Source organism: Pteropus vampyrus, unplaced genomic scaffold (genome assembly GCF_000151845.1).
Source record: "Pteropus vampyrus isolate Shadow unplaced genomic scaffold, Pvam_2.0 Scaffold453, whole genome shotgun sequence".
NCBI classification, from domain to species: domain Eukaryota; kingdom Metazoa; phylum Chordata; class Mammalia; order Chiroptera; family Pteropodidae; genus Pteropus; species Pteropus vampyrus.
This window is the reverse complement of record NW_011889234.1, coordinates 1457497-1470854: the sequence shown is the minus strand read 5'-3', so window position 1 is coordinate 1470854 and position 13358 is coordinate 1457497. Positions and strand designations below refer to the sequence as shown.

General features: G+C 33.1%; 1 protein-coding gene across 10 annotated transcripts in view; it reads right to left on the bottom strand.

Annotated features, from left to right (window-relative positions):
• Window positions 1–13358, bottom strand: part of WDPCP (WD repeat containing planar cell polarity effector) — a 291597-nt gene that overhangs the window by 277211 nt on the left and 1028 nt on the right. Inside the window, exon 1 of one of the 10 annotated variants that reach the window (XM_023524236.1) lies at window positions 3644–3661. The exons of the other annotated variants lie outside the window; for them this stretch is intronic. The gene's annotated coding sequence lies outside the window, so the exon portion shown is untranslated. Of the gene's footprint in view, window positions 1–3643; window positions 3662–13358 lie in introns of those variants that run through there. 10 annotated transcript variants of the gene reach the window in all.

The window sequence follows — 13358 nt, the reverse complement described above, 5'->3', positions numbered from 1 at the left end:
AGATATTGCTTTGATGGACCTAGATAATATTGTGCTGAATAAGTCAGATAAAGACAAATGTCACACAATTCACATATATGTGGAATCTAAAGAACAAAATAAACAATAAAAACAGAAATAAATATTCTCATAGAGAATATTTTGAGAGCTACTAGATGGGAGGGAGGTTGGGGAGATGGTGAAAAAGGACAAAGAGATTAAGAAGTACAAATGGATAGTTACAAAATAGACATGGAGCTATAAAGTGTGCATAAGGAAAACAGTTAATAATATTTTAATAAATATGTAAAGGGGAAGTGTGTACTACATTTAGTAGGGTGATCACTTTGTGAGTTATATAGATCTTTAATCCCTATGCTGTACAACCGAAACTAATATATTATTGTATGCCAACTATAATTTTAAAAATACTCACTGAATTGTACAATGTAAATATGAGCAACTGTCTATTATATTTCAATAAAGCCAGAAAAAAAATTGTGTTAAGAACACTTAATATGATTTTTACTCTCTTAATGAAATTTTAAGTGGCCAATATAGTATTATTGAATATAGGCACAATGTTGTATAGAATTCTATAAATATTCATCTTGCATAACTGAAGCTTTATACCAGTTGAACAACAATTTTCTGTTTTTCTCTCCCTCCAACTCTGGCAACCAACATTCTGCTTTCTGTTTTTATGAGTTTGACTATTTTAAATACCTCATATAAGTGGAATCATGTGATATTTGTTTTTCTGTGATTGGCTTATTTCACTCACATAATATAAAGTCCTTCAGGATCATCTATGTTGTCATATACAGCAGGATTTCCTCTTTTTTAAAGGCTACATAATATTGCATTGTTTGTTTATACTACAATTGTTTATCCATTCATGTGTCAATGAACATTTAGGCTATTTCTGTATCTTGGCTATTGTGAATAATCCTGCAATAAATTGTGGTGCATATAAAAAATATATATATGACAACGATAACACAATGGTTCAGAAAAGAGAAGTGGAAATAAGTTATTGAAAGTTCTTACACTATAAGTCATACAATATCACTTGAAGGTAGATGTGGCAAAAGGATGTATGGTATAAATCCTAAAGCAGTTATGAAAATAAAACTGTTACCGCTAATAAGCCAACAAAGATAAAATGGAATCGAAAGAGGGAACAAAGAACAGATAAGACAAACAGAAAACAAATAGTGAGATGACAAATTTAAACCTAACCTTGAAAACTTGAATGGGATTTGCAAATATGAAAATCCTTCTGTTAGGGTAGAAGATTTATGAGACTTCTATTCTTTTTCAAAGTTGCTGTTCCATAATAAAAGAAAAAGCTCTAAGCCACTATATATGTTTTTTATAAAACATACAAACGAGGTTGATCAGATTATGTATATATTTTAAATACGTAATAAATGCATATTAAAATACACAAATGAATAAAAAAAATACCCATGTACCCATAACATCTTATGAAGAAGCAGATTACTAATACTTTGAAGACTCCAGTATACCCTCTTCTCCTCTCCACCCCAGAGGTTGACAGAATGGATAAAAACACACAGCCCAACTATATGCTGTCTTCAAGAGACTCACTTGAGATCAAAAGACAAACAGTTGAAAGTGAAAGGATAGAAAAAAGATATTCCATGCAAATAGTAACCAAAAGAGAAGAGGGGTGGCTATACTAATATCAGACAAACCAGACTTTAAATCAAAAAAGGTTATAGGACACAAGGAAGGACATTATATGTCAACACAGCAAAAACATAACAATTATATTAACCCACTTAATCACAGACTGTAAAAATATATGAAGCAAAAACTGATAGATCTGAAGAGAGAAATAGACAGTTATACAATATAATTGGAGACTTCAATACCCCTCTGAAAATAATGGATAGAACAATAGAAACCTAAATATAAGACCTAAAACAATAAAACTCATAGGAGAAAACCTTCATGACTTTGAATTTGGCAATGACTTCTTGGATATATACCAAAGGTATGGGTAAAAAAAAAAAAGTGGACAAATTAGACTTCATAAATATGTTTAAATCTTGTACAGACCACATCAGAGCACCACCCAATCACCTCAACAGCACATGCAAAGGGCAGACTGGGCAGGCACCAGAGCCCTACCCAAAGTGAATCCTATTCCATAGGGTCAGCCCCTGAACAACAGTTTCTCCTCTATAGTCACAGTTAGTCCTCACAACCAATCAGCCTGAGGGTCAATCCCTCCCACTGACATGCAAATGACAACCAAGGTCCAAATACAAAAGGAGGGCACATACAACCCACACCAGGGGCACACCCGGAGCACCCAGCTCAGGTGATCAGGGAGTCTAAACCACTGGGCTCCACAGGACACCTACTATATAAGGCCACTCTGCTAAGGCCGGAAGACACAGCAGCCCTACCTAATACATAGAAACAAACACAGGGAGGCAGTCAAACTGGGGAGACAAAGAAACATGTCCCAAATAGAACAAGTTCCAGAAAAAGAACAAAATGGAGACTAGCAATCTATCAGATTCAGAGTTTAAAACACTGGTTATAAGGATGCTCAGTGATCAGTAAGAAGGTCAACAAAGAGATAGGAAACATTAAAATGGAAATAGAAAACAAAAAATAGTCAGAAATGAACAGCTGAAATAAAGAATACATTACATGGAATCAACAGCAGATAACATGAAGCAGAGATTCAAATCAGTGATTTAGAAGATAAGGTAACAGAAAACAACCAATCAGAACATCAAAAAGAAAAAATAAATAAAAAATAATGAGGATCGTTTAAGAGGCCTCTGGGACAACATCAGGTGTACCAACGTTGGCATTATAGGGGTACCAGAAGAAGAGAGAGAGCAAGGAATTGAAAATCTATTTAAAGAAAAGATGATGGAAAACTTCCCTAACCTGGTGAAGGAAATAGACATACAAGCCCAGGAAGTACAAAGAGTCCCAAACATGATGAACCCAAAGAGGTCCATACCAAGACACATCGTAATTAAAATGCTGAATTAAAGACAAAGAGAGAATCTTAAAAGCAGCAAGAGAAAAAGCAGCTAGTTACCTATAAGACACACACACACACACACACACACAGAGACTGAAAAGTAAAGGGATGAAAAGATAATTCCTGAAAAAGGAAACAAAAAAACAGATGGGGTAGCAATACTTATACCAGACAAAACAGATTTTAAAATAAAGGCTATAATAATTAACAAGAAATTGAACTTCTGGGTATTTATCCAAAGAAACCCAAAACACTACTTTGAAGGAACTAGGGCATACGTTCATTAAAGCATTATTTACAATAGCTAAAATATAGAGGCAACCTGGGTGTCCACAAATGAATGAATGGATCGAGAAGAGGAGGTACATACATACAATGGAATATTACTCAACCATTAAAAAAAAAATGCAATCTTGCCATCTACAACAACATAGATGGACCTAGAGGGTATTGTGCTGAGTAGAGTAAGTCAGACAAAGACAAATGCACAGCGGTTCCCAACCTTTTTGGCACCAAGGACTGGTGCTCCTATGAGAATCTAATACCTGGTGATTTGAGGTGGAACTGAGATGGTGATGCTAGCGCTGGGGAGCGGCTGCAAATACAAATGAAGCTTTGCTGGCTCACCTGCTGCTCACCTCCTGCTGTGAAGCCCAGTTCCTAATAGACCACAGACTGGTACCGGTAATTTGCCATATAATATCACTTCTATGTGGAATCTAAAGAACAAAATAAATGAACAAAGAAAATAAAAACAAACTCATAAATATAGAGAATATTTTGATGGTTGCCAGATAAAGGAGGTTGAGAGATGGGTAAAAAAGGGAAGAAATTAAGAAGTACAAATCAGTAGTTACATAATAGTCAAGAAGATATAAAGTATAGCATAATGAATACAGTCGATAATATTGTAATAACTATGTATGATGTCAGATGGGTACTAGATTTATCAGGGTGATCACTTCGTAAGTGATCTTAGTACGTGATCACTTAGTAATCACTATGTTGTACAGCTAAAACTAATATAATATTGTATGTTAACTGTAATCGAAGTATAAAAAATTATTTAAAAAAACAAGCAACCCGATTCAAAAATGGGCAAAGGACTTTAATGGACATTTCTCCAAAAAGATATATGAATGGCCAATAAGCACATGGAAAGATGTTCACATTCACTAATCATTACGGAAATGCCAATCAAAACTACAATGAAATGCAGCTTATCTCCATGAGGATGGCTACTATAAAAAAAAAAAAAAAGGAAAAAATACAACAGAAATTACAAGAGTTGGCAAGGATATGGAGAAATCAGAACTCTTGTACTATGTTGGTGGGAATATAAAATGGTGCAACCACTAATGGAAAGGAGAATGGCAATACCTCAAAAAATTAAAAATAGAATTATATGTTCCACTTCTAGGTATACACCTAAAACAACTGAAAGCAGGATCTTGAAGTATTTGTACACCTATGTTCATAGCAGCATTATTCACAATACCTAAAATTTGGAAGCAAACCCAGGGTCCATAAACTGATGAATGAATAAGCAAAGCGTAGCATAAAAATACAATGCAACATTATTCAGTTTTTAAAAGAAAAGTAAATTCTGCAATGTTACAACATAGATGAAACTTGAGGATATGCTGAATGAAAGAAAGCAGTCACAAAAAGACAAATCCTATATGATTCCATTTATATGATGTACTAGAGTAGTCGAAATCATAAAGACAGACATTGTGATGGTGGTTGCCAAAGGCTGAGGGGAGGGGAGAATGCAGATTTTATTTAATAAGTATAGAATTTCAGTTTTATAAGATGAAAAGTAATATGAGAATAGATGGTGATGGCTGCACAACAATTTGAAGGTATTTAATACCAATGAACTGTATACTTATGGTTTAGATAGTAAATTTTATGTTATGTATATTTCATCACAGTAAAAAAAGTTATAATAATTTGGTCTCTAATTTGTTGCACAAGTCTTAATCTTGCTTTTTAATGACTATTTTTATTACACTATTACCTAACATGGCTCTTTATTAATGACCTGGATGTTAAGTAAAACACATTTTTAAATGTGGAGGTACTTAAACTAACAGTAAAGTTATGTTTAGATTACTCTGGTTTTTTTTGCTAGTTTCAATGAAAGGGAATCAGTTTACAACAAAATTGTTATATAAAAGAATTTTGAAGTTTAATTGTATTTCGTTAAAGAAAACATGAAGATAACTGATTTTTAACTAGATGCATACAAATTTTATATACACTACAGATAAAATTAATGAGGTTAATTTCATACTGTAAACCTATGAAATTATGAAGCTCCAAAATACGTAAAGTATCAAAAGCCGACATTCGATTTTAAGCATTTGAAACCTAATGTTCCTTTAATAGCTCTGTTGGATGTTGCTAAAATGGTATTTCAAATATTTTCTGTAATTTAAATATCACCTAAATAATGCTGAGCTTGGGAAAAAATGTTAAGAACATCTCCAAATCTAGCATAACAGTTTAATGCTCTATTGTTTGCTACCTTAACAAATGCTTACAATGCATTCAGAAACGAGAGATTCACACTCAAAATAAAATTGTAATGACATATTGTGCTACTTGACATTAGTTATCACCAGAGATGGTTCTCCAAGAAGACAGAGAAGACAATCTGTTATTATAATTGAAAATGTGCTGATATGCCCTCCCCCCAAAATCCACTCTTGCAATGTATATTACCTATGAAAGGTAATTTATAATCAGTGCTGACTCTCATTAATCTAATTTACAAAGGAGAACTAACTATAAAAAGAACAAGGTCCTACACTACCAGACTGATTGTGTGTTTCGATTGGGAGGGGAGATGTGGGCATACATGTTTGTAGCCTTCTTGGAGTATGGCAATGTCCTGTCCCAAAGGACTGCAGTGAGAATTCTGGTTATGAAAACTCTCCATTGGAAAATTCACTGTTATCGAGGACAGAAATCATGAGATTTTAAGAACAATAACAAGGGGGAAAAAAACAAAAAAACTTTTTCTCTAGTAGAATTCATTTGGCAGAATTGTGGGAGGAATTTTTGATCCAGGCTTAGAGTAGAAGGTAAGACATTGAGAAGCTAGGTTTTGAGAATGAATACCTATTCTATGAGAGAAAGATCAACCTGTTTTGCTCTTCAGAGGGAGAGGCAGGAGAGAGAACCAGAAGGAGCATGCTGCATGTTACAGTCATGAAAGTCACCTAGGCACTCTATGCACAATTTTTATTAAGGAATTTAATGCAAGCCACAGGTTTTTTTTTTTTTAGCAAATTATGTAATGAAATATTTATTCCAATTATGTTCAATCTTGACCTTAGAAAATGTTTATTTTCTACTTTCTATTAACAAAATGTAAAATTATATACTAGTCACCAGATCAACTCATTTTTAATTCACTTTCTTCTTTCATTAAATACACAGGCAAAGTTTGATTGTGAGGTTTAATAAGTCTAACAAAATTAATGTATTTATGTCTAACTTGCAGCTCAATAACCATTGAGTTTGCTAACCATTTACTGAAGGAATGCCATACCTTTATCACAGCTTTCACTTTATAAATCAGTTATTTTAGATCTACTTTATATCACTTTATTATAAAGCAATGAGAAATAGCGTATCATGAGTCTAGTAAATTATTTTAAACATTAATATTTTATTATCTCTGCATCATTTTATTGTTTTAATCTCTTTCAAATGTGCTCCATAATTTATTTCTCAGAGATTTTATAATCATCCTCAAAATGAGTATTAATGCATTAATTTTAAAATGTTCTTTTTAATTATTTTTTTCATTGAAGAAATTATTTAAATTTTCTTTTGTTCCCTTGTCTACCTCCCCGTCCCCTGTCTTCCCACCCTCTGGCAACCACTAGTCCACTGTCCATGTCCGTGAGTCTCTGTTTGTTTGTCCTGTTCATTTGCTGCTTTTAGGTTTATATCCCACATAAAAGTGATATCATGTGATTTTCAACTTTTTCTATCTGGCTTATTTCACTTAGTATGATTATTTTAAGGTCCATCCATGTTATTGTAAATGGCAGTATTTCATCTCTTCTTATGGCTGAGTAATATTCCATTGTATATATATACCATAGCTTCTTTAGCCAATCATCATAAGACACTTCGGTTGCTTCCATGTCCTGGCCACTGTGAATAATGCTGCTATGAACATCAGTGTGCAAATATCTTCAGATATGAGTTTTCAAGTCTTTAGGATAAATACCCAATAGAGGGATTAATGGATCAAATGGTAGATCAATTAGTTTTTTGAGAAACCTCCATACTGTTTTCCATAGTGGCTGTACCAATTTGCAGTCCCACCAGCAGTGTATAAGGGTTCCTATTTCTCGGAATTATTTTTTCTGAAAGTAATTGCATCTTACTTGATTGTTTGTCTTCACCAATTAGGTTACATGGTAATATTTTATCCAAAATTGGCAATTCAATGAGCAAATTAGCCACCTCAAGGTTTAACAAAAACATATTTAAAGCATATGATCAGATAAAAGCACTTAATTAAAAATATTGTTTTGGGAAGGGAATACTGAAATATTTCAATTCTTCCTAATATTTTCACAGCACACTGAATTAATTACAGTAACGAAATAAAAGAGAAACTGTTTAATTTTAGGCAAATTTTAGTAAAGCTGTGAATGACTAATGGATAATAAATCCTTTTGTAAGTAAATGGTCTTCAATTCTTTGCTTTCAACTTAATTGGAGAATAGCCTAAATGAGCTACCGGTTAACACATCATTGAAAATTTCTGATAATAGACCACCATGTGCTTTTGTTTTGCAAATGACATGGAAGGAATTCAAAGAGCTCTCATCTTATTTATGTGAATAAGGTTTCTAGGCACTAACATCTATATCTCTGGACAAAAGAATATATTTGAAATTGAATCCAGTCTCATTCTAACTATAAGAAATATTCATCCACAGACATATGAACTAATCAAGGGAGAAAAAGTCCCATCCATTAAAAGATATACTGCCATTAAAATTTTACTTTTAATTTTTAATAATAATCTAAATTTGTAACATTCATTTTGATGAATTGTATACCATTAAGAATTGTAATAATAAAAAGTTCATTGTACTTACAGCCATAAGAGACAGATTTAAAAAACAAAAATTAGTTTCAATTTATAGTCATCTTTTGTGATAGAGGTATAATGATAGTGTGATCATAAAAGGACTTTTAAGCATTAAAATATATTAAAAATTATGTCAGGGATGTATGTCGGAAGTTTGAAATTAAGGGTGTATAGAAACCTCAACTTCTTAATGTCCAAGAAGAGATGTGTCTATCTATTTTTTAAATGGATGATCACAGGAGGATATTTAGATTCCGTTGTGTATTTTTTGAAGAATATAAGTTTTGTCTAAAATTTTAATATAATACATTGAAATCACAACCTTTATAACTGTATAAACATGACACATTTTATATGTTAATTTTTAAATGTGTGAAGGGTTATGTAGTTTTAAAAAAATGGTTAAGATCTTAGTTTCCTAGATGGCAAGAAGAGCTCGAACAAATCAACACCTTTGAAACTAAGCTTCCTAAACTGTAAAATGAAAATATTCATTCTACTTCAAGATTAGATTATATATATGTAATATTATACATATATTCAATATGTATTTACCATATACTGTATGTTCATTATACACATTTATACTTTTTGTAAAATGTAAGACAATATGATTAAATTTATGAGGGCCTAGAAAAATAATATTTCCCTTAATTTTGAGTCCTTTTTATATAAACTAGAGAGATCAAAGAAGACATCACATGACAGGTCCCAGCTGTGAGTCATGAAAACTTGATTCATTTCCAGGAGCTATATTTAAAATTGAACATATAAACAACTAAATTCCCTATGTGTCACAATTCTTTCAAATTAAACTTAGCCAAATATGGGAGAGTACTGCAAAAACAGTGGAAACTGAAGCACTGAAACATTCAAGAAAAGAGCAAGGGACACGGATTTAGAAGCAATGCTATGGAGGGTCAGCCTTACCCAGTCAATTCCATCCTGTGGGGACCATTTGCAACTTATCTTTATAATAAGCATTTTGCAACATAAATTCTAAGGACTGTAGCAAGGTTATGAAACTGGTAAGAGTAATATATGCCCATTTTCTGGGCCTCTATCTACAGTTCTCAGTTCCATTTAAATGCAGCCAACTACTATATATTCCCCAAGCATACTAGATAATAAACACACCATATTAGAAAAGATAATTTTGCTAAGTATATATTTTATAATCTAAACTTGTTCTTAATTCTGCCTAAAAGTTAAGCCTGATAATTTAGCTAAATGATTTGGTAAACAAGTTAATAATAAGCTATTTACCAAAAAATTGATAATGTATAAATTTTTATTAAAGTATCAAATTACATCTGTAAAATTACTGATATACTCAGTATTTCACAACCTCTTCCAATCTTTTCCAATCCATATAATTTACATTTACAAAATTTTTGCTTAGTTTAAAAAGTTTGAAACTGATTAGGTTCAGTTAGCCAAGATTAGTCTTCCAGCTTCCACAATGGCAATTTTAAAGGCATTTTGCTTATATCTATTGTGAGGAAAATATTATGTTGTATTCTATGAGACATATGTAAATATATAAGACATTGTCTCTGAATTCAAGGAAATTATCAGTCTAATAACTGATACAGAAAAGTTGAAAGCATTGTACAGTGACCACCACCTAAATTCTATAATTAACAATTTACTATATAATATTTCCTATTACTCTATTTATATTTTAATTTTTTATGGACATAACTATTCATTCCTCTATACATCCATTAATCTATCCATCTTATAGTTTTAATGCATTTCAAAGAAAGTTGCAGGCATAATTACTTAAGCATATCGTATATCATTAACTAGAGTTTAATAATTTTTACAGATTTTAGATAAAATTTATAAATATGAAATGCACAAATCTTAAGTTGTTTTTTTTAAAACAAATGCTTACTTATACTTCTGTAACCCAAATCTCTATCAAGACACAGGATATTACTGCTGCCCAAAAAGTTCTCTCATGCCAATTTCTATTTCTAGTCAATCTCCACCACATTTCCATCTCTAAACGGAACTCCTATTGGTGATTTATTTTCCTACCAGAGGTCAGTTTTGCAGACAATTTTTAAATCCAAAATTTAAAACAAAGAGTGATCATCAGGTTGAGGAATCAAAAAAGACTTCATGTGGATGGACAGATGTATAGATAAATGATAACATAAATAGAGCAAAATGCAGTGTAACTGTAGAAATTAGGTGGTGGGCATATGGGTATGACAGTTATCAATTTATTACCTCAAAGCACCAAATCTACCTTTTTTTTGCCCTGCTTTCTGACACTGGAACTAAACTCTGTCAACATTTCTCCTTTGCCAGCCTAAGAGAGGGCAATGGAATGACTTTGGCAAGGTGATAACTGCAGAGAGACACTTCCCTTCCGGACTCTGGTCCTCCATTATTATTATATTATTATTATTATTCAGTGTGGGAGCCCAGGAACCCTCCTGAGGAAACAAGTTCCAGCTGTGGCCGCAGGTTCCCCCCGACAATGAGCACTTCTGTAGATCATGCAGCCATGTTAGACACGGCCTTTTTGAAGAGGTCTGAATCCAGGTTTTAGGAAGAAGGGATGTCCCATGGGGTCTTTCTTCTCTATCCTAGAAGTAGAAACCGCTCTACTCTATCTGCTGCTTCTGGGACCCTTAGACTCAGCTTTTTTCCCCTTTCAGTAGTTAACCACCCTTCCCCTTGTTCTAGTTAACAATTCATCATATTGAATTTTCAAGTAATCAGTACAGTTTGGTCTCCTAACTGAACCTAGGCTAATATAAAGGGTATTCACTGTATCCTGGACAATTGAAAACGTTGGGGAAGGGAGGAAAAGAGAAGAGATATATTTTAAAAGATTGGCAAAATGTTAATATTGTTGAAGCTAGATGATGAACAGAGAAAATAAAACTACTATATGTTCATTTTATGTATATTGGAAATTCTGTACTCAAGAGTTAAGAAAAAGAAGAAAGGCTTTATAAAGGTCAAAGCATTTGAAGAGAGTTAGAATAGAGTTTAACAGGCAGGAACAGAGGATGAGATTCCAGTTGAGGAAAAAGCACAAACATGGAGGCTGAAAACTGAAGGACATGTTTGAGCAACAGCAAAAAGGCTGGCTAAAGACATGTAATGCAAATGAATATGTTTGGTGAGATTTTTTTCTCCCTTTTAACCTTCACTCCAGTATGTTAGTTTTTCACATTTAATTGCTTTCACTTTCCCCCTACTCCCCTGTCCTTGCCCCAGCCCATATTTCTACTTACTGACCAAGGCCTAGTTCTTCCCATTATTCCCTACTTCTTATAAATGATAAATTGATCCATTTCAGAGGCGTTTTGTATGTCTTAATTTTTTTAAATAACAGGCATAATTATATCTATCTTTGGACACATTTACGAGAAAATGTAGATATGTTTGTGCTTATACAGCAGTATTTTTTTAAATTCAAAACCATAAGCAGTGACATAAAACAAGTTTTCATAATCTCTAGTTAGTAGAGAATAGGAAAAAGCACTAATTGATTTATTATTATTTAATAGCTCCTCTTTCTTTTTATAATCACAAAACAGATCTATATGCAGAGTAAATATATGTGTGTGTGTATGTCAGCACATTATCTCCAGGAAGGGATTTGTAATATTCTTTGTGGGTGGTGAATACAGTTGAACAAATAATAAAAAGAATACCTAATGTTTTCCCCACCCACTAATACATTTAAAGTCTCCTTAAGCCCCTCTCCAGTGACATGTCTCTTCTTTCTTATTTCCTAGAAATGATAATTACTGTGAAATTTGATTTATGAAAAACATGCTTGTTTAAGCCAAACCAAAAATATTATAAATTATAAAAACAGCTAGACATTTAAAAGAAAGAACTTATAGAGATAAAGTCATAGAGAACAAATATTTCCAAATAAAACATGTATTACGAAAATTTAGAAAAAGGATATATGACTATAGACCTGTCACACACACTAAAATATTCAGATACCCCAACTAAGCTCTTCTCTCTCCTAACCCCCATTATTAGTAGGGTCTGAACTTGTCGTTCTCTTTCAAGTCTCTACATATGGCACATGCTACTTAGAATGTGGCAAGGACATAGGTATTCCAGAATAGTAGACAGCAGCAGACAAATACTGTTCAGTGTCACCCAGGCAATGACTCAGCTTTCTCAACCCCTCCACAAGGACGTGGGCTTGCTGATGCTAAGCCTGGTTCAAGATTCAGGACAATGTAATGTTCCTAAACATTCTTTTAAATGAACACTCTGAGACAGTTAATGTGCTTTCTTCCAGAATAAAAAGACAGTGGTTAAGACAATTGGGTTTCTTTCTCGCCTGACAGGACCCTTCCTGTGTAGTCAGTATAAGAAACAGCTTCGCTCTCCATAGAGAACACAATGGCAAAAGAAATGCCCCATCAAAGATATGTTGCAGCTGTTCCTATTCCAGTTGATGCCTTGCTTCCACTAAATTCTAGCAGCTGTGCAACAGAACTTTCTGTGATGGTGAAAATATTTCATGTTCTGTCATATGTGGTTATTGAGCACTCGAAATGTAACTAGTATGACCGAGGAATTGGATTTTTAATTTTAATTTAAATTAAATTTAAATAGGTATATGAGGATACAGTCTTGGACAACACAGTTCTAGAGCCTTAAAAAAAAGGAAACTTAAAGAACTTATGTTTGCATGTTGACATAGAAATGGCATTTGAAAACACGCAATTCATGAATTAGATCACTTAAGGATTAAGTGTAGACAAAAGAATACAGACACTCAGACAAAAGAATACAGTGTTCAGAGGTCGGAGACAAGAACTTGCGAGAAACACTGGGGCCAGGGGAGCAACCAGTGTGACATAAGAGAACCAGAGAAGTATGTTGTCTGAGAGCCCTGTGAATAGTGATTCAAGGAGGAGTCATTCAGCTCTGATATTGATAGATCAAGTTGGAAAGTAAGGTGTTATATTTCTTTCCCACAATAGCAAACCCTCCAAAACTGTAGAGAGAAAAACTGAAAGATATCACTCGGCACTCATTTACCAATGACAGAGAAAAACGAGAAGTTATACCAATGTTACTTAACATATATATTTCATTTGTATTCATTACATATGTGCTATTCTAGAGTATCACATCTTCCTTTTAACAGCCACATGAAACACGGTTTCAGAGACCGTAACAATTCTCCAGAGCAGCATTAATTATAAATGA